The sequence below is a fragment of the Triturus cristatus genome, chromosome 4_2 (assembly GCF_964204655.1).
Source record: "Triturus cristatus chromosome 4_2, aTriCri1.1, whole genome shotgun sequence".
NCBI lineage: Eukaryota > Metazoa > Chordata > Amphibia > Caudata > Salamandridae > Triturus > Triturus cristatus.
The window spans coordinates 811,427,143-811,446,656 of record NC_140586.1 but is presented as its reverse complement, the minus strand read 5'-3'; positions in this window follow the sequence as shown (position 1 = coordinate 811,446,656).

Sequence of the window (19,514 nt, the reverse complement as noted above, 5' to 3'; positions counted from 1 at the left end):
TTTGAGAAGTCACTCAAAATGTGCCCTCATTTTCTTTCTTCAGCATTAATCATAATTTCTATGGCAAAATGAACCTCCTCATTGTGTTTCTTTTTAAATTAAATGTTTTAAGTGTTACCAGTTTATTCCAATCAAGATGGCTTCAGGTGTGCCATACTTTTGTCATAATGAAGACAGTAAGCGCTCTAGTTGTTTTTAAGAACATTCTGGGACATTCTGTCATTGGGCTATACTTGGGCTACATCTGGGTGATATTTGGGCTACATTTGGGCTCTTTTGTCTCTGGTGGCCATCTTGGGAGACTTATTTGTTATGAAGTTTCCTAACTTCCTCATTTACTGCAGTCTCCTCAGTAGGAAATACTTTCAGTTTTTTACTTTGATTCCATCAAGAAGGCATTCAGATGTGTCACACATTTGCCATAAATTCAGAATGTTAGCACTCTTTTTGCTCATTAGATCACTGTAGTAAAGCTACTGCTCACCAGGGAAAACTGCTGCTGGTATTGAAAGTGCATGTTTCAGTCTGCATGTCAGAATTTTTTAATGAAATAGAAGAGGATTTGAGAAGTCACTCAAAATGTGCCCTAATTTTTCTTTCTGCAGCACTAATCATACTTTTTATGGAAAAATGAACCCCCTCATTTTGTTCCTTTTTAAATTAAATGTTTTAAGAGTTACCACTTTAATCCAAGCAAGATGGCTTCAGGTGTGCCATACGTTTATCATAAGTAGGACTGTTAGCGCTCTAGTAGTTCTTTGGAACACTCTGGGAAGCTGCAGTAGAACACAAAGGAATCAACTGACAGTCTCTGCCCTTGTTGGATGTACATGTTTTACTGAGAATGTCAGACTTCATTCTCACATGACTGAGAAAGATAATGTGAATTTACTGAAAATAAGCTCTCAGTTTAGCCTATAGATCACCTTCCAAACCTCTGTGGTAAAAGCATGAGAAAATATTTTTCTCTCAATCATGATATCCCAGCAGAAGGCTTTTTCACATGGTGAAATCACCTTAGAACATACCACAATTCCTAAAATGAGTATGGTACCATCAACAAATGATTTATAATGTAACTAAAGTCTTAAAACCTTCTATTAACTGCAATGCTTTTTAATGAGGTGCTATCATGTATATTGGTCCCAAGATGGCTGCCAACACTTCTTGGATGAAGTGCTGACAGCCAATCAGATCTCAGGATGAGATGTGTGGTTAGGCTCCGCCCACATATATATATGCTTTTAAATGCTATTTTCTCAGGAAATACTGAACAGATTTACACCAGACCTGCAAAAGGCACTTCCTTGACCTTATGGCTACCTCTCTGCCAAATTTCAAGTAATTCTGTTCAGCCGTTCGGGCTGTAGCTGTGTCTAAAGGTCCTATGGAAAAATGCATGGGGAAAACGCGTTTTGGGACCCCCCTTTTTTCTCGGCTCCTGCTTGACGAATCCCCCCGAGACTTTCAGGGTAGGAGCGGAGCGTAGCGCCCCACCTATTTTGAAAATTTCGCGAGGATTCGTCGACCGGCGCCAAAGTTATTCCAAATAGAATGTTGCGGATTTCCTATGGAAACAGGGTCCTAACTATAACTACCTACTGGCGACCGCCAGTAGGTAATATATATATATATATATATATTACCTACTGGCGGTCGCCAGTAGGTAGTTATAGTTAGGACCCTGTTTCCATAGGAAATCCGCAACATTCTATTTTGAATAACTTTGGCGCCAAAGTTATTCCAAATAGAATGTTGCGGATTTCCTATGGAAACAGGGTCCTAACTATAACTACCTACTGGCGACCGCCAGTAGGTAATATATATATATATATATATATTACCTACTGGCGGTCGCCAGTAGGTAGTTATAGTTAGGACCCTGTTTCCATAGGAAATCCGCAACATTCTATTTTGAATAACTTTGGCGCCGGTCAACGAATCCTCGCGAATTTTTCAAAATAGGTGGGGCGCTACGCTCCGCTCCAACCCTGAAAGTCTCGGGGGGATTCGTCAAGCGGGGGCTGAGATAAAAGGGGGGTCCCAAAACGCGTTTTTCCCATGCATTTTTCCAGAGGACCTTTAGACAGGGCTACAGCCCGAACGGCTGAACAGAATTACTAGAAATTTGGCAGAGAGGTAGTCCTCAGGACAAGGAAGTGCCTTTTGTAGGTTTGATGTAAATCTGTTCAGTAGATTCTGAGAAAATAGCCTTTAAATCAATATATATATCTGAGCCAGCTTACGGTGCGCCTACGGTACGCTTACCGTACGCGTACGGTGGCGTGCGCGAGCGCGATTCTGATTGGCTCTTAGATCTTAGTAAACATTCGAATCGGCCGAAACCAGAAAGCGGCGGCCGCCATTTTCTCTCTCGCACTGAGAGTGATTTCTAAAATATAAAGCCCAAAAACATGTAAAGGGGCTGTTTAGACAGCTCCCACACACATAGCCATGTTGAGGGAGTCCCCAAAGATCCCCCAAGGCCAAAAACGGAATTTTTATTTTTCGGTAATTTCGCCGATTACGCTTACCGTACGCGTACGGTAAAAAATTAAAAAAAAAAAAAAATTATCCACACTCTCTCCACCGCATGTGCAATTGGTGCCCGCAGGGCACCAATTGTGCATGGCTTATTAGAGATGAGATAAACTAAAATATTTAAAAAAAAAATAATAAAAAAAAAAATTATCCACACTCTCTCCACCCCGTGTGCAAATGGTGCCCGAAGGGCACCATTTGTGCATGGCTTATAAAATATACGAAAAATTAAAATATTACCTTTCAAAACGAAGTGCATCATATGTCCTCCATGTGCGCACGGTGCGCGAAGCGCATCGTGCGTACATGGCCCATCTAGCGTAACGTGGGCACGCGGTGCGCGTAGCGCACCGCGTGCCCACCGTGCGTGCACGGCAATAACTGCGTAAAGTGGGCGCACGGTGCGCACGGAACGAACTGCGTTAAGTGGGCGCGCACGCCACGAATGGCGTAAAGTAACTTAGCATTTAAAAAACCGTACAAATTCACTGAAAAAACCATAGGTTTCACACACGTTATAGTTAGGAATTAGCATTTAAAAAACCTTGCAAATTCACTGAAAAAACCATAGGTTTCACACATGTTATAGTTAGCGGAAATTTTACTGATAAAAAAACAATAAAATTCCCCGTTATAGTTAGTGCAGGCAACTATAACTCACGCGACCGCAATCTTCTGCTGATGACATATGTGTCTTTATGAAAAAAAAATATTTGTAATATATGTATAGCTAAAAATGTATGGAAGAAGACATGGGCAAATAAGTGTCTAAATACAGTATTAGCATCAGCAGAGGATTGCGGTCGCGTGAGTTATAGTTGCCTGCACTAACTATAACGGGGGAATTTCATTGGTTTTTTATCAGTAAAATTTCCGCTAACTATAACATGTGTGAAACCTATGGTTTTTTCAGTGAATATATATATATATATATATATATATTTCAAAGAAGCGCAAAGGCGTTCCCCAGTTACCGGAGCTTCTGGCCCTTCGGGGCGGCCTCACAGATGGGCATGGGGAAGCCCATTACTTTCTCTCAATCGAAAACACACAAGGTGAGGCCCAATACAATTGAAGTGCTTTTATTTCAGAATTTTCAGGCGCCCGCTTCCATTTGCCCAACGTTTCGGCGTGATGCCTTGTTCATGGACTGGAAACACAAGCGCCCAGGTGCGCTTGGGTATGCTTTTGAAATAGTGCAGCACGTGACTGTGATTGTCAAACTACTACTCCCATAGTGCTGTGCATGTTGGTATAATACACGGTGAAAGTTACAAAGTTCTAATCCTTGGTGGTAATATTTCTTTGCACAAGCACGATGTTAAGGTGGAATTATTTTCTTAAACAGTCAGGTAAGGGTGATTTCGCCGCTGTTTCTCAAATAAATGTTAAAAATTTGAAAAAGACATCTTCAAATTGCACGATCTTGACAGCCTGTGATGCTGCCAGAATCCCTTCCACGCACCAACCTTGTTTGCTTCAGTGGCGATCCTTTGTAGGCTGGGAGGTGCGAGTGAGCCTAGCTCCTAAATTAACATTTCAAAGAAGCGCAAAGGCGTTCCCCAGTTACAGGAGCTTCTGGCCCTTCGGGGCGGCCTCACAGATGGCCATGGGGAAGCCCATTACTTTCTCTCAATCGAAAACACACAAGGTGAGGCCCAATACAATTGAAGTGTTTGTATTTCAGAATTTTCAGGCGCCCGCTTCCATTTGCCCAACGTTTCGGCGTGATGCCTTGTTCACGGACTGGAAACACAAGCGCCCAGGTGCGCTTGGGTATGCTTTTGAAATAGTGCAGCACGTGACTGTGATTGTCAAACTACTACTCCCATAGTGCTGTGCATGTTGGTATAATACACGGTGAAAGTTACAAAGTTCTAATCCTTGGTGGTAATATTTCTTTGCACAAGCACGATGTTAAGGTGGAATTATTTTCTTAAACAGTCAGGTAAGGGTGATTTCGCCGCTGTTTCTCAAATAAATGTTAAAAATTTGAAAAAGACATCTTCAAATTGCACGATCTTGACAGCCTGTGATGCTGCCAGAATCCCTTCCACGCACCAACCTTGTTTGCTTCAGTGGCGATCCTTTGTAGGCTGGGAGGTGCGAGTGAGCCTAGCTCCTAAATTAACATTTCAAAGAAGCGCAAAGGCGTTCCCCAGTTACAGGAGCTTCTGGCCCTTCGGGGCGGCCTCACAGATGGCCATGGGGAAGCCCATTACTTTCTCTCAATCGAAAACACACAAGGTGAGGCCCAATACAATTGAAGTGTTTGTATTTCAGAATTTTCAGGCGCCCGCTTCCATTTGCCCAACGTTTCGGCGTGATGCCTTGTTCACGGACTGGAAACACAAGCGCCCAGGTGCGCTTAGGTATGCTTTTGAAATAGTGCAGCACGTGACTGTGATTGTCAAACTACTACTCCAATAGTGCTGTGCATGTTGGTATAATACACGGTGAAAGTTACAAAGTTCTAATCCTTGGTGGTAATATTTCTTTGCACAAGCACGATGTTAAGGTGGAATTATTTTCTTAAACAGTCAGGTAAGGGTGATTTCGCCGCTGTTTCTCAAATAAATGTTAAAAATTTGAAAAAGACATCTTCAAATTGCACGATCTTGACAGCCTGTGATGCTGCCAGAATCCCTTCCACGCACCAACCTTGTTTGCTTCAGTGGCGATCCTTTGTAGGCTGGGAGGTGCGAGTGAGCCTAGCTCCTCAATTAACATTTCAAAGAAGCGCAAAGGCGTTCCCCAGTTACAGGAGCTTCTGGCCCTTCGGGGCGGCCTCACAGATGGGCATGGGGAAGCCCATTACTTTCTCTCAATCGAAAACACACAAGGTGAGGCCCAATACAATTGAAGTGTGTTTATTTCAGAATTTTCAGACGCCCGCTTCCATTTGCCCAACGTTTCGGCGTGATGCCTTGTTCACGGGCTGGAAACACAAGCGCCCAGGTGCGCTTGGGTATGCTTTTGAAATAGTGCAGCACGTGACTGTGATTGTCAAACTACTACTCCCATAGTGCTGTGCATGTTGGTATAATACACGGTGAAAGTTACAAAGTTCTAATCCTTGGTGGTAATATTTCTTTGCACAAGCACGATGTTAAGGTGGAATTATTTTCTTAAACAGTCAGGTAAGGGTGATTTCGCCGCTGTTTCTCAAATAAATGTTAAAAATTTGAAAAAGACATCTTCAAATTGCACGATCTTGACAGCCTGTGATGCTGCCAGAATCCCTTCCACGCACCAACCTTGTTTGCTTCAGTGGCGATCCTTTGTAGGCTGGGAGGTGCGAGTGAGCCTAGCTCCTAAATTAACATTTCAAAGAAGCGCAAAGGCGTTCCCCAGTTACAGGAGCTTCTGGCCCTTCGGGGCGGCCTCACAGATGGCCATGGGGAAGCCCATTACTTTCTCTCAATCGAAAACACACAAGGTGAGGCCCAATACAATTGAAGTGTTTGTATTTCAGAATTTTCAGGCGCCCGCTTCCATTTGCCCAACGTTTCGGCGTGATGCCTTGTTCACGGACTGGAAACACAAGCGCCCAGGTGCGCTTGGGTATGCTTTTGAAATAGTGCAGCACGTGACTGTGATTGTCAAACTACTACTCCCATAGTGCTGTGCATGTTGGTATAATACACGGTGAAAGTTACAAAGTTCTAATCCTTGGTGGTAATATTTCTTTGCACAAGCACGATGTTAAGGTGGAATTATTTTCTTAAACAGTCAGGTAAGGGTGATTTCGCCGCTGTTTCTCAAATAAATGTTAAAAATTTGAAAAAGACATCTTCAAATTGCACGATCTTGACAGCCTGTGATGCTGCCAGAATCCCTTCCACGCATTATTTTAATGCGGGGCAACGTCAGCTCACTGTAGAAATATAAGGCACTGCAACTACCATCATGCCACGAACTGTGACCACGCCCACGGAGGCGGAGCATGAAATTGACATTTAAATGCCTGAAATTTGATTTGCCTCACGTTCAACCAATCCATCGCCTCTGAAGAAGTGAATACCACGAAACGCGTCAGGCGGCTTGGACGACACTCCTGTGCTGGCGAACTTTGTTTCCTTGTTGTTCCCTCCAAGTAAAGAATTTTGGCTAAACCTACCTGTTGTGGGCTTCCTTCTCTCCGGGCACCTTGTGTTTTGATGTTTAGCGGTCTCGCCTGAGCCGCGGAGGAAGCACTGGTGTTTCTGCACCCCTGCAGCGACGCCAATCGACGCCGTTGTTCAAGGGACAGGTGCCTATTGCTTGGAGACACTCAGCGTCAACGAGGGCATTTGGTTTGCGGCACCCCCCACTGTTGGCTTCATTTGACTATTTTAATGCGGGGCAACGTCAGCTCACTGTAGAAATATAAGGCACTGCAACTACCATCATGCCACGAACTGTGACCACGCCCACGGAGGCGGAGCATGAAATTGACATTTAAATGCCTGAAATTTGATTTGCCTCACGTTCAACCAATCCATCGCCTCTGAAGAAGTGAATACCACGAAACGCGTCAGGCGGCTTGGACGACACTCCTGTGCTGGCGAACTTTGTTTCCTTGTTGTTCCCTCCAAGTAAAGAATTTTGGCTAAACCTACCTGTTGTGGGCTTCCTTCTCTCCGGGCACCTTGTGTTTTGATGTTTAGCGGTCTCGCCTGAGCCGCGGAGGAAGCACTGGTGTTTCTGCACCCCTGCAGCGACGCCAATCGACGCCGTTGTTCAAGGGACAGGTGCCTATTGCTTGGAGACACTCAGCGTCAACGAGGGCATTTGGTTTGCGGCACCCCCCACTGTTGGCTTCATTTGACTATTTTAATGCGGGGCAACGTCAGCTCACTGTAGAAATATAAGGCACTGCAACTACCATCATGCCACGAACTGTGACCACGCCCACGGAGGCGGAGCAAGAAATTGACATTTAAATGCCTGAAATTTGATTTGCCTCACGTTCAACCAATCCATCGCCTCTGAAGAAGTGAATACCACGAAACGCGTCAGGCGGCTTGGACGACACTCCTGTGCTGGCGAACTTTGTTTCCTTGTTGTTCCCTCCAAGTAAAGAATTTTGGCTAAACCTACCTGTTGTGGGCTTCCTTCTCTCCGGGCACCTTGTGTTTTGATGTTTAGCGGTCTCGCCTGAGCCGCGGAGGAAGCACTGGTGTTTCTGCACCCCTGCAGCGACGCCAATCGACGCCGTTGTTCAAGGGACAGGTGCCTATTGCTTGGAGACACTCAGCGTCAACGAGGGCATTTGGTTTGCGGCACCCCCCACTGTTGGCTTCATTTGACTATTTTAATGCGGGGCAACGTCAGCTCACTGTAGAAATATAAGGCACTGCAACTACCATCATGCCACGAACTGTGACCACGCCCACGGAGGCGGAGCATGAAATTGACATTTAAATGCCTGAAATTTGATTTGCCTCACGTTCAACCAATCCATCACCTCTGAAGAAGTGAATACCACGAAACGCGTCAGGCGGCTTGGACGACACTCCTGTGCTGGCGAACTTTGTTTCCTTGTTGTTCCCTCCAAGTAAAGAATTTTGGCTAAACCTACCTGTTGTGGGCTTCCTTCTCTCCGGGCACCTTGTGTTTTGATGTTTAGCGGTCTCGCCTGAGCCGCGGAGGAAGCACTGGTGTTTCTGCACCCCTGCAGCGACGCCAATCGACGCCGTTGTTCAAGGGACAGGTGCCTATTGCTTGGAGACACTCAGCGTCAACGAGGGCATTTGGTTTGCGGCACCCCCCACTGTTGGCTTCATTTGACTATTTTAATGCGGGGCAACGTCAGCTCACTGTAGAAATATAAGGCACTGCAACTACCATCATGCCACGAACTGTGACCACGCCCACGAAGGCGGAGCATGAAATTGACATTTAAATGCCTGAAATTTGATTTGCCTCAGGTTCAACCAATCCATCGCCTCTGAAGAAGTGAATACCACGAAACGCGTCAGGCGGCTTGGACGACACTCCTGTGCTGGCGAACTTTGTTTCCTTGTTGTTCCCTCCAAGTAAAGAATTTTGGCTAAACCTACCTGTTGTGGGCTTCCTTCTCTCCGGGCACCTTGTGTTTTGATGTTTAGCGGTCTCGCCTGAGCCGCGGAGGAAGCACTGGTGTTTCTGCACCCCTGCAGCGACGCCAATCGACGCCGTTGTTCAAGGGACAGGTGCCTATTGCTTGGAGACACTCAGCGTCAACGAGGGCATTTGGTTTGCGGCACCCCCCACTGTTGGCTTCATTTGACTATTTTAATGCGGGGCAACGTCAGCTCACTGTAGAAATATAAGGCACTGCAACTACCATCATGCCACGAACTGTGACCACGCCCACGGAGGCGGAGCATGAAATTGACATTTAAATGCCTGAAATTTGATTTGCCTCACGTTCAACCAATCCATCGCCTCTGAAGAAGTGAATACCACGAAACGCGTCAGGCGGCTTGGACGACACTCCTGTGCTGGCGAACTTTGTTTCCTTGTTGTTCCCTCCAAGTAAAGAATTTTGGCTAAACCTACCTGTTGTGGGCTTCCTTCTCTCCGGGCACCTTGTGTTTTGATGTTTAGCGGTCTCGCCTGAGCCGCGGAGGAAGCACTGGTGTTTCTGCACCCCAGCAGCGACGCCAATCGACACCGTTGTTCAAGGGACAGGTGCCTATTGCTTGGAGACACTCAGCGTCAACGAGGGCATTTGGTTTGCGGCACCCCCCACTGTTGGCTTCATTTGACTATTTTAATGCGGGGCAACGTCAGCTCACTGTAGAAATATAAGGCACTGCAACTACCATCATGCCACGAACTGTGACCACGCCCACGGAGGCGGAGCATGAAATTGACATTTAAATGCCTGAAATTTGATTTGCCTCACGTTCAACCAATCCATCGCCTCTGAAGAAGTGAATACCACGAAACGTGTCAGGCGGCTTGGACGACACTCCTGTGCTGGCGAACTTTGTTTCCTTGTTGTTCCCTCCAAGTAAAGAATTTTGGCTAAACCTACCTGTTGTGGGCTTCCTTCTCTCCGGGCACCTTGTGTTTTGATGTTTAGCGGTCTCGCCTGAGCCGCGGAGGAAGCACTGGTGTTTCTGCACCCCTGCAGCGACGCCAATCGACGCCGTTGTTCAAGGGACAGGTGCCTATTGCTTGGAGACACTCAGCGTCAACGAGGGCATTTGGTTTGCGGCACCCCCCACTGTTGGCTTCATTTGACTATTTTAATGCGGGGCAACGTCAGCTCACTGTAGAAATATAAGGCACTGCAACTACCATCATGCCACGAACTGTGACCACGCCCACGGAGGCGGAGCATGAAATTGACATTTAAATGCCTGAAATTTGATTTGCCTCACGTTCAACCAATCCATCGCCTCTGAAGAAGTGAATACCACGAAACGCGTCAGGCGGCTTGGACGACACTCCTGTGCTGGCGAACTTTGTTTCCTTGTTGTTCCCTCCAAGTAAAGAATTTTGGCTAAACCTACCTGTTGTGGGCTTCCTTCTCTCCGGGCACCTTGTGTTTTGATGTTTAGCGGTCTCGCCTGAGCCGCGGAGGAAGCACTGGTGTTTCTGCACCCCTGCAGCGACGCCAATCGACGCCGTTGTTCAAGGGACAGGTGCCTATTGCTTGGAGACACTCAGCGTCAACGAGGGCATTTGGTTTGCGGCACCCCCCACTGTTGGCTTCATTTGACTATTTTAATGCGGGGCAACGTCAGCTCACTGTAGAAATATAAGGCACTGCAACTACCATCATGCCACGAACTGTGACCACGCCCACGGAGGCGGAGCATGAAATTGACATTTAAATGCCTGAAATTTGATTTGCCTCACGTTCAACCAATCCATCGCCTCTGAAGAAGTGAATACCACGAAACGCGTCAGGCGGCTTGGACGACACTCCTGTGCTGGCGAACTTTGTTTCCTTGTTGTTCCCTCCAAGTAAAGAATTTTGGCTAAACCTACCTGTTGTGGGCTTCCTTCTCTCCGGGCACCTTGTGTTTTGATGTTTAGCGGTCTCGCCTGAGCCGCGGAGGAAGCACTGGTGTTTCTGCACCCCTGCAGCGACGCCAATCGACGCCGTTGTTCAAGGGACAGGTGCCTATTGCTTGGAGACACTCAGCGTCAACGAGTGCATTTGGTTTGCGGCACCCCCCACTGTTGGCTTCATTTGACTATTTTAATGCGGGGCAACGTCAGCTCACTGTAGAAATATAAGGCACTGCAACTACCATCATGCCACGAACTGTGACCACGCCCACGGAGGCGGAGCATGAAATTGACATTTAAATGCCTGAAATTTGATTTGCCTCACGTTCAACCAATCCATCGCCTCTGAAGAAGTGAATACCACGAAACGCGTCAGGCGGCTTGGACGACACTCCTGTGCTGGCGAACTTTGTTTCCTTGTTGTTCCCTCCAAGTAAAGAATTTTGGCTAAACCCAGGGGCATAACAAACACCCCCGCAGCCCCCGCGGTGCGGGGGGGCCCCCAGTCTTCGGTTAGGTGAAGGGGGCCCCCTCAGCTCTTCAGTAAAGAGCTGGGAGAGAAATGCTTGCTGTAAAAAGCAGGTGCAGTCTGCAGCCTGCTCAGAGCTCCTCGCGCTGACCCAGGGCAGGACTGAAGAGAAACAAAGTAACAAGTTACATTGTTTCTCTTCAGTCAGAGCCCGGCCGGAAAAGGGATGGGGGTGGGGGCCCCCGAGAGAGCATTCCCCACTGGCACAGCCTCTGAGAAGGGACGAGGCAACAGAGTGTTGGCGGAGAAGGTTTGCAGCTCCAGGGACAGGACTCTGCTGGGACACATTGGAAGGTAAGCAAGCATTGGAAATGCAATTGGCTTCGCAGTCTCCCTGGATGGCACAGAGTGTTTGTTTCCTCTGTGGCCTGCAGTGTCCCCGATGCTGATAGTGAACATGGAAACGTTCCCAGATCTCCACAGAAGAGAGAAAAAAAAATGGCTCAAGAATGTTTGAAAATGGATGTAGTGTAGAAAATGACAGAGAATACTTTTTTAAATAGTTCAATATAGCGTAAGCTCGCCCCCAAGGTATTGGAGCGCTTTACACGAGCACCAGTTACATTACATGGATATTTCTTTTTCTATGCAGCGCAGGAAAAAATAAGTTTGTTTATTCCTATCACCTTTCCTGACCCCTGCAGCTGCTTATCACATCAGGCCGTGACACAAAGTTTGACTAATGGTGTAGGTAAGAGAATGTGTTACCATTTGTTTTTCTTTTTAAAATATGCACAGGCCCAGCAGGACACATACTTTGTGTGTGCTTCATTTAAACAGTTTTTATCATTATCATGGCTGATGCAGGACAACAATAAGACAATGCAAAATGCCCAGATAACGCTGGTGCTAAATGATCCTGCTGGAGAGAAATCATTTGTCTGTTAGTAGTTTTTAAATGCAGATGAGCTGTATTTTATGTGGAAGCTCAGTGGGTTACTGCCTTTGTCACAGAGATCCTTGTGCTACTTGCAGTTCAGTAGTTACAATCCTAACATAGGACAGTGACCAATGACCTGTCATCAAACAGCTGCAGACAAACATGAATGGTATAGTTAGAACTTCGCTTTCTTTTTTTGTGATATAGTTAGAACTTATCCAGTCTTTCATTATTCTAATGTTGCTAAAATGAGTAAGTGTGGGCAGATATACATTTTTATCAGTAAAGCTGACCCCCATGGAATACTCTTTAAATCCTGAGCTTGTGTTTCCCCAGACCAAACCCTCTTAAAATATACTGCCCACCAGTATGGATGACATGTGATTCCTACACCTTGTAATCCTCATTGGCTTATGTAACATTCCCTGTAGACTGATTTACATACTTGTATGATTCACTGTCTCTGTATAATGTGTGCGTGGTGTAAAGTACTGACACACACTACACTGATATGAGTAGCGCTACACAACAAATGAAATGCATATGAGAGAGGCCCTACGTAAAGATGAGGAGCACTGTTGGAGGGTTACACAAGGCCACACTTATTTTTTAAGCACGGGGTTATTAAGTGATTTGCCCAGAATCACAGGATGTTGAACCAACGCTGAGACTCGAGCATGATCCCCCAGTTCCAAAGCCAGCATCTCTGGCTGTTATGCCACATTCCATTTGTATCAGTGGTCTTCCCAGCTGCAAAGGAAGGGAGAACATGTCTGTGGTTGTTGCACATTTTTGAGCCACATTTGAGACCAAGTGCAAAACTATCTGGAGCCTTCAGCAAAATTCTATTTTTATGTTTTTTGCTCCCTCCTTAGAATTAATTGGTAATATTTGATGCTTTTGGTGTCAATTTGGAGCTGTCTGGTGCTGGCACCCTAGGCACCTGCCTAGTATTATTAACTCGCTTTATCATCAGCCCTTTATTTACTTTTAGACTCTGGCCATGGGCGTACATACCAATGGTTCAGCATGTGCAGTGGCATCGGGTCCTAGGAATGGGAGGGGCACACTGACTATAGCTGTCTTTCATACCCAACCAGGAGCCAGGGGGCACTTTCACCTCCTTAATTGAGGGCGCGTGAGGCTCGTGCTACGCCACTGACTCCAGCTTAACTGAAAAACTCACATTTTAGGGGCCTCCAGAGTACTATAGAGTTGGGGAAAGTCATTCCCAGGTTCCACAGCACAGAACCTTCATTTTCTTTTTTTTAAATACATTTTAGGTATCCAGTTTCTGCCCATGCTGTGCACTTTTTATTTTATGTTTGTTTTGCTATGAATTCTATTTCTTGTTATTCACATTGGTAATATTTTTTATTGAAGAATCCAATAAAGAGCAGGTTATGAATTGGTACTTAAAGTCTAATAATGCATAGAATGAGCCCAGAACAGCAACGAAATGCTAAAAACAATAGAGATATATTCAGGGTAATGAATGGGACTGGAGTGTAGCAAACTATCACCAGAGTCATATGGGAGAGAGTAGGATACACATAAGAATGGAAGGACATTGTGGGTCGGAAGGGGAGAATCCATGTAAGATGTCATATCTAATAAGCGTTGGCAAAGCCAATAGGTCTGACGTTGGTTGGAGGACTATTGGCTGTACCATTGTATGTTTCTTTTGCTGTAGTTTATTATGAATTTATTGTTCCAAGATGGCTAATGGATGCTGAGAGAAGAAAGACATGAAGGAATCATTGAAATACGAAAGGGTGTAAATACAGCGGGTGGACAGCGGTGTATGAGAGACAATGAAATACTTCAGGGTGTAAACACAGTGGGTGGACAGTGGTGTATGAGAGATAATGAAATAAAGGGTGTAAATACTGCAGGTGGACAGTGGTGTATAAGAGACAATGAAATACTAAAGGGTGTAAATACAGTAGGTGGACAGTGGTGTATGAGAGACAATGAAATGCGAAAGGGTGTAAATACTGTAAGTGGACAGTGGTGTATGAGATACAATGAAATATTACAGGGTGTAAATACAGTGGGTGGACAGCGGTGTATGAGAGACAATGAAATACAGGGTGTAAATACAGTGGGTGCGACAGCAGTGTATGAAAGACAATGAATTACAGGGTGTAAATACAGTAGGTGGACAGTGGTGTATGAGAGACAATGAATTACAGGGTGTAAATACAGTAGGTGGACAGTGGTGAATGAGAGACAATGAACTACTACAGGGTGTAAATACAGTAGGTGGACAGTGGTGAATAAGAGACAATGAAATACTACAGGGTGTAAATACAGTAGGTGGACAGCGGTGTATGAGAGACAATGAAATACAGGGTGTAAATACAGTGGGTGCGACAGCGGTGTATGAGAGACAATGAATTACAGGGTGTAAATACAGTAGGTGGACAGCGGTGAATAAGAGACAATGAAATACTGGGTGTAAATACAGTAGGTGGACAAGGGTGAATGAGAGACAATGAAATACTACAGGGTGTAAATACAGTAGGTGGACAGTGGTGAATAAGAGACAATGAAATACTGGGTGTAAATACTGAAGGTGGACAAGGGTGAATGAGAGACAATGAAATACTACAGGGTGTAAATACAGTGGGTGGACAGTGGTGTATGAGAGACAATGAAATGAAGGGTGTAAATACAGTAGGTGGACAGTGGTGCATAAGACAATGAAATACTGGGTGTAAATACAGAAGGTGGACAGTGGTGAATAAGAGACAATGAAATACTACAGGGTGTAAATACAGTGGGTGGACAGTGGTGAATGAGAACCAATGAAATACTACAGAGTGTAAATACAGTGGGTGGACAGCGGTGTATGAGAGACAATGAATTACAGGGTGTAAATACAGTAGGTGGACAGTGGTGCATAAGACAATGAAATACAGGGTGTAATAGAGTAGGTGGACAGTGGTGAATAAGAGACAATGAAATACTAAAGGGTGTAAATACAGTAGGTGGACAGTGGTGAATAAGAGACAATGAAATACTACAGGGTGTAAATACAGTGGGTGGACAGTGGTGAATGAGAACCAATGAAATACTACAGGGTGTAAATACAGTGGGTGGATAGCGGTGTATGAGAGACAATGAATTACAGGGTGTAAATACAGTAGGTGGACAGTGGTGTATGAGAGACAATGAAATACTAAAGGGTGTAAATACAGTAGGTGGACAGTGGTGAATAAGAGACAATGAAATACTACAGGGTGTAAATACAGTGGGTGGACAGTGGTGAATGAGAACCAATGAAATACTACAGGGTGTATATACAGTGGGTGGACAGCGGTGTATGAGAGACAATGAATTACAGGGTGTAAATACAGTAGGTGGACAGTGGTGTATGAGAGACAATGAAATACTAAAGGGTGTAAATACAGTAGGTGGACAGTGGTGAATAAGAGACAATTAAATACTGGGTGTAAATACAGTAGGTGGACAGCGGTGAATAAGAGACAATGAGATACTAAAGGGTGTAAATACAGTGGGTGGACAGTGGTGTATGAGAGACAATGAAATACCGGGTGTAAATACAGTAGGTGGACAGCGGTGAATAAGAGACTATGAAATACTGGGTGTAAATGCAGTAGGTGGACTGTGGTGAATAAGACAATGAAATACTGGGTGTAAGTACAGTAGGTGGACAGTGGTGAATGAGAGACAAATAAATACTACTGGGTGTAAATACAGTAGGTGGACAGTGGTGTATGAGAGACAATGAAATACTACAGGGTGTAAATACAGTAGGTGGACAGTGGTGAATGAGAGACAATGAAATACTACAGGGCGTAAATAAGGTTGCACAACATAGACTTGAATTAACACAGGGCAGGGAGTAAACACAGTGGGCTCTGAAGTCGTGACCCTCAGCTGTCCTGCAGAGAACTGTACTCAAGTGCCCCATAGTCAATTTCATACCCCGCATCACGCATAAAGATCAAGCTATTTTTATTCTCTAAAATTTCTCCCCATACTTCCCTAAATAAGTAACCATTCCAGGATGGTTGATATGCATTTGACCTGTAGAAGGGTACAGGGGACATATGGGTGTCCTTGTGTACTGTGGGAAGGGCTGTGACGAGAGGGGGTGGACTGTTAGAGACAAACAAGGAAGCCGTTCATATCTTTCTCTCTCTTTTCCATTGTGCCTGCGACATGCCTTTGTGTAGAAAAAACTATCACTAGGTAAAGAGGGGAGCTTGTCACAGCCACTAGTGAGATTCTACAGAGCTACCCCATTTCAACACCAGCAATGTTCCATGATTGTGTACTTAATAAATTAAATAACATGACATAATGTTGGCCCTGCCATAATGGTGGCACATATCGGCCCAATGTGCTCACCCATGGTATAATGGAGCCCAAACCAGGTAAAATGCGGGCGCTGGCATAATAGTGGTAATTCCTGTCTGATTGCGTGGTGCACAGTCCTCATACTTGCTTCGGCATAATGGCGGTAATTCTTGGCATAAGATTGGCGCATATGACATGAAACAATGACACATAGATATTCAAGGTGGAATCCAAAACTGTCTGTACGCACCGCGGTGCCCGAGCAACTTTGGGTGATGCCCGGAGGAGCTGTCCTATGCAGCTATAGAGGAGTTTGGCTCTGGTTCACCCCTTGGCCGCCACCTACCCAGCCGGACATCGGACATTGTTTTCCTCGTCTCCACGTTGTGTTTCTTTTCCCTCCCCCACCTCCTCCCTCCGTGATTCTTTGTCTGCCTTCCCTTTTCCAGCCTGACTCTCCTGTGTCACCTGAAGTACTTTCCCCCTTACCGTTTTTTTTTCTAATGTTATGCTATGCTTTTGTAATTCATGTAACTTTTGTAACTCCAACAACTGATGTAACAATGTTCTGAAACAATGTCCTACTTCATGTAAAGCGCTCTGATACCTCCGGGTCTAGCCAGCGCTATATAAAACTTTTCAAACAAACAAACAAACAAGGCGGAATCTATCATGTGTTTTAGTGGTTCATGACAATAATTGAACTTTTTCACAAAAAAGATAACTTCTTGATTTATGTAAATTGAAATTATTTTTCAAGAAGGCAAAGCTGGTATTTAATAGCAAAACGTGTCTGCTTTCATAAACTGACAAGCTGATATTTTGGAGACAAATGACTGAATTTATTTAAAGCTGAAATTTGAGTGGTTAAAGGGCCCACTTGGGAAAGCCAACCCCGAACACACCCCTTTCACTTTGGTGTGCTTGCTGTACTCACTTCCTTCTTCAACTTGGTTCTCAGCTTTTCGTTCCACCACTTTTAGAATTCACCAGCCGCCACTGGTGCATGCGCAGCAGGCCCCCGACCTGAGAACTCCTGACTGAATCCGGAGCGGGGGCGGCCCCCTCCATATTCTTTGCAGGGGGGCCCCCTCAAGTTTCGTTACGCCACTGGCTAAACCTACCTGTTGTGGGCTTCCTTCTCTCCGGGCACCTTGTGTTTTGATGTTTAGTGGTCTCGCCTGAGCCGCGGAGGAAGCACTGGTGTTTCTGCACCCCTGCAGCGACGCCAATCGACACCGTTGTTCAAGGGACAGGTGCCTATTGCTTGGAGACACTCAGCATCAACGAGGGCATTTGGTTTGCGGCACCCCCCACTGTTGGCTTCATTTGACTATTTTAATGCGGGGCAACGTCAGCTCAGTGTAGAAATATAAGGCACTGCAACTACCATCATGCCACGAACTGTGACCACGCCCACGGAGGCGGAGCATGAAATTGACATTTAAATGCCTGAAATTTGATTTGCCTCACGTTCAACCAATCCATCGCCTCTGAAGAAGTGAATACCACGAAACGCGTCAGGCGGCTTGGACGGCACTCCTGTGCTGGCGAACTTTGTTTCCTTGTTGTTCCCTCCAAGTAAAGAATTTTGGCTAAACCTACCTGTTGTGGGCTTCCTTCTCTCCGGGCACCTTGTGTTTTGATGTTTAGCGGTCTCGCCTGAGCCGCGGAGGAAGCACTGGTGTTTCTGCACCCCTGCAGCGACGCCAATCGACGCCGTTGTTCAAGGGACAGGTGCCTATTGCTTGGAGACACTCAGCGTCAACGAGGGCATTTGGTTTGCGGCACCCCCCACTGTTGGCTTCATTTGACTATTTTAATGCGGGGCAACGTCAGCTCACTGTAGAAATATAAGGCACTGCAACTACCATCATGCCACGAACTGTGACCACGCCCACGGAGGCGGAGCATGAAATTGACATTTAAATGCCTGAAATTTGATTTGCCTCACGTTCAACCAATCCATCGCCTCTGAAGAAGTGAATACCACGAAACGCGTCAGGCGGCTTGGACGACACTCCTGTGCTGGCGAACTTTGTTTCCTTGTTGTTCCCTCCAAGTAAAGAATTTTGGCTAAACCTACCTGTTGTGGGCTTCCTTCTCTCCGGGCACCTTGTGTTTTGATGTTTAGCGGTCTCGCCTGAGCCGCGGAGGAAGCACTGGTGTTTCTGCACCCCTGCAGCGACGCCAATCGACGCCGTTGTTCAAGGGACAGGTGCCTATTGCTTGGAGACACTCAGCGTCAACGAGGGCATTTGGTTTGCGGCACCCCCCACTGTTGGCTTCATTTGACTATTTTAATGCGGGGCAACGTCAGCTCACTGCAGAAATATAAGGCACTGCAACTACCATCATGCCACGAACTGTGACCACGCCCACGGAGGCGGAGCATGAAATTGACATTTAAATGCCTGAAATTTGATTTGCCTCACGTTCAACCAATCCATCGCCTCTGAAGAAGTGAATACCACGAAACGCGTCAGGCGGCTTGGACGACACTCCTGTGCTGGCGAACTTTGTTTCCTTGTTGTTCCCTCCGAGTAAAGAATTTTGGCTAAACCTACCTGTTGTGGGCTTCCTTCTCTCCGGGCACCTTGTGTTTTGATATATATATATATATATATATATTTCAAAGAAGCGCAAAGGCGTTCCCCAGTTACCGGAGCTTCTGGCCCTTCGGGGCGGCCTCACAGATGGGCATGGGGAAGCCCATTACTTTCTCTCAATCGAAAACACACAAGGTGAGGCCCAATACAATTGAAGTGCTTTTATTTCAGAATTTTCAGGCGCCCGCTTCCATTTGCCCAACGTTTCGGCGTGATGCCTTGTTCACGGACTGGAAACACAAGCGCCCAGGTGCGCTTGGGTATGCTTTTGAAATAGTGCAGCACGTGACTGTGATTGTCAAACTACTACTCCCATAGTGCTGTGCATGTTGGTATAATACACGGTGAAAGTTACAAAGTTCTAATCCTTGGTGGTAATATTTCTTTGTACAAGCACGATGTTAAGGTGGAATTATTTTCTTAAACAGTCAGGTAGGGGTGATTTCGCCGCTGTTTCTCAAATAAATGTTAAAAATTTGAAAAAGACATCTTCAAATTGCACGATCTTGACAGCCTGTGATGCTGCCAGAATCCCTTCCACGCACCAACCTTGTTTGCTTCAGTGGCGATCCTTTGTAGGCTGGGAGGTGCGAGTGAGCCTAGCTCCTCAATTAACATTTCAAAGAAGCGCAAA